At 47.9% G+C, this 2980-nt stretch overlaps 1 long non-coding RNA gene across 1 annotated transcript in view; it reads right to left on the bottom strand.

Moving 5' to 3' along the window:
- Positions 1–2980, bottom strand: part of LOC105854153 — a 124220-nt gene that overhangs the window by 66448 nt on the left and 54792 nt on the right. The window contains exon 3 of the long non-coding RNA XR_001145863.1: positions 1120–1183. This is a non-coding gene — a long non-coding RNA (uncharacterized LOC105854153). The remainder of the gene's footprint in view (positions 1–1119; positions 1184–2980) is intronic.

The following is a 2980-nucleotide window of genomic DNA, read 5'->3' as shown; positions in this document are numbered from 1 at the left end:
CCCCCACCACCACCACTCTCAGCATTGTGCTCTGGGTGGGCTTCCATAGTGCTCTGCTCTGGACCACCTCCACTAGCTCTGAATGTGCCATCTTTTCCCAACTCCCTCTTTAGAGAGCATCATGAGAGCTGCCTGAAACCAGCCAGTGGGAAGATGGACACCACTGAGCTTAGCAAACACTACAAGTGAACCCCTCCCCTGCCGCCCCATAGAGCCGCTTGTTAAACATTTACCAGCACGCGCGTGGGCCCCGTGACATTCCACAGATATGTGCTCTAAACATGGTCAATCAGCGTGTTACACCTTCCTGGCCTTAGAGGTGACTGCAGAAGTGGAGGTGTGTCTAGAGTCAGACCAATGACATGCAATCTGGGGATGCTGGGTGAGAAAATTTAAAGAAAAATGTCTTTAGTGACACTGTAAGCATGAAGGTACTAGTGTCAAATATACCGCTCTGTGGAGACAGCCTCACCTGAGAGAAGGAAAGACGAGACCGAGTCCTGATGACTAGGCCACAATAACCTTTGCATTTACAATTAAAATGACCCAATAAATAGTCCCTTATTTTTTCTGGATGAGTCAGTTGGCATTGGGTCATGTGCTACCAATGTTAGTATGCAACTTAGGGGCACACAGGAACCCCAAACTATTAAGGGGTATACTCTCTTAAAGGAATCCTGCAACATGCCACATAAAGACAAAGGAAGCAGACACTCGGTATGATAGACCCTTATTAGAATTAGTGTGTGTAAAAGAAAGGATATTATTAATAATTTGCTAATAAAATGCCCCAACTTATCCAACTCCTTGTGAGAAAATCCCAACCAAACAGACCTGGTCTTACATGGGGACACAGAGGCCAAGAAGTTTGCCACAAGTCTAAGGCACCTTCTGGTGGGGGCCCGCAAGAAGGAATTAAAGACGGGCCTTCGAGAGCTAGGAAGAGAGATGATACCACATCAGGATAATGGCTGCCAGTGCCCAACCACCCCCACGTGTCTCTCACCTTTGGGTCTCTTCCAAGTCTCCTATATGTCTCTCTTCTACCTGTCTCCTTCAGGTTCCCCCAAGTCCCCGGGGTGCAAGGCAAAGCTGAAGAAACAAGAGCTCCGGACCCACCTGCCTTCCATGATGCAGTTTCAACTGGCTGCTGCTTCCGCCCCGGTTCCAGTAGCTCCCCCTGCTAACAGAGAAGCATCACATGTGATCTCGGAGGTAGACAGTTACTGGCTGCAGTTTTCTCCTATCCTAGCAAACACATGTTTTTGCAATGTGATTTTGGAGTTTCTCCTTGCAGAAACTGGAGTCTGTCCTCCCTGGTGGTGCAGCGGGTTAAAGCACATCAATAAGCTAAAGCCACTGCAGCATGAGTTCAATCCTCGCCCTGGAGGTGACCCACAGGGCGCAGCAGACCTCTCCTGACCCACTCGCTGCTCCCCTCAGCAGTGTACATTGTCAGTCAGCCTGTTCTGCTCCCCACTCTGTCTCTGGTGAAGCCTCTCACCACCCCTGCACCTCTTGCCTGTACCCCAGTTCTGTATGCATAAAATAAATAAATCTTTAAGAAAAAAAGTGGAGTCGATTTCTTCCTCTCTTAAATCTGAGCTGAACTCCTGGTTTGCTTTTGCTGATAGAACACAGTGGAACTGATGCTGTTACAACTTCTAGTACTCTGGAGACCAGAGGCAGCCTCCACCTCTGCTCTTGGCACCCCAAGACCATGACACTCTGACCACCCACCAGGTAGGATACAGGGCCAGCTGAAAGGAAGGCTTCCTGCGTGCCAGTGCTCTCCTGAGCCCAAGCCCCACAAAGCCTCCAGATAAATGCAATTGTATGAGGCAGTCCGGGCAAGATCAACAGCAGACACTGCAGGCAGTCCGCAGAAGTGGGAGAAATAATCGACTGCTGTTTAAGCCCCTCAGCTTTGGGGTAGTTACACAGCAAAAGGTACCTGATTCTTCTTAGCATGCAGATTTTATCTATCCACTAATGAGGGGATAAAGGTCTTATGTTTTAGAAAGAGTTGGATCTTAAGTCAGAGTTGGACTTGAGGCTAGCTTCCACTGCTTAGCAGCCGTGTGCCTCTGGGAAAGTTACAGAATTCCTCTGCTTCAGTTTTCCTGTTTGTCAAATGGGGGATAATAATGACACCTACCTCATAAGGCTGTCTTGAGGATTAAATAAACTGAAAATGTACTATATGCCTGGCTTGGTACATAGCGATCTAGGTGTTCGCTCTTACTGGTATTAGCACCTATGCTATGTGAAAGAAATCGAAGCCCTTTGTTGAGTGTGGCAATCTGGTAATTCAGATTATAGTAATTGTTTAAACTATGGTCATGGGACCATTTAAAATTGCCTAATCGTGGCTAGGAGGACTGGCTAGAAGGGGGAGGGGCTACCATCAAATCCATGAGCATTGGTGATCAGAGAGACCGCAGGGAAATAAGTCACTCTGAGTGTAAAGAAGGGTAGTATAGGATCACAGTTTGTATTTATTGAGCATGTCTGTGTCACATACTCTACTAAGAGCATGGCATGGATTATCTCATTTAAATTTCACAACAATTTTATGCACAAGGTGCTACCGAAATCTTTATATGGCAGATAAGAAAGCTGAGACTCAGGGCCCTCCCTGGTGGCACAACACAATAAAGTGCAGCACTGTGGAGCTGTCTGCAGCCACTGCAGCATGAGTTCGATCCCCAGCCAGGGAGTGACCCACATGGTGCAGCAGACCTCTCCTGTCTCGCTTGCTGCTCCCTCAGCAGTGTATTTTCAGTCCATCTGCCGGTTCCCCATTCTCTCTGGTGAATCCTCTCAACCCCCCTCCCCACCAGTATCTCTGGCCTGTACCTGGGTTCTTGTATTAAATAAATAAATAATCTTTTTTAAAAAGCTGAGACTTGGCCCTCCCTGGTGGCGCAGCGGGTTAAAGCACAGCACTGTGAAGCTAAAGCCACTTCCGCATGAGTTC

The sequence above is a fragment of the Condylura cristata genome, unplaced genomic scaffold (assembly GCF_000260355.1).
Source record: "Condylura cristata isolate star-nosed mole 26May11 unplaced genomic scaffold, ConCri1.0 scaffold00027, whole genome shotgun sequence".
In the NCBI taxonomy this organism is placed as follows: domain Eukaryota; kingdom Metazoa; phylum Chordata; class Mammalia; order Eulipotyphla; family Talpidae; genus Condylura; species Condylura cristata.
The sequence above is the reverse complement of the archived record's forward strand: the minus strand, read 5'-3'. Positions and strand labels throughout refer to the sequence as shown.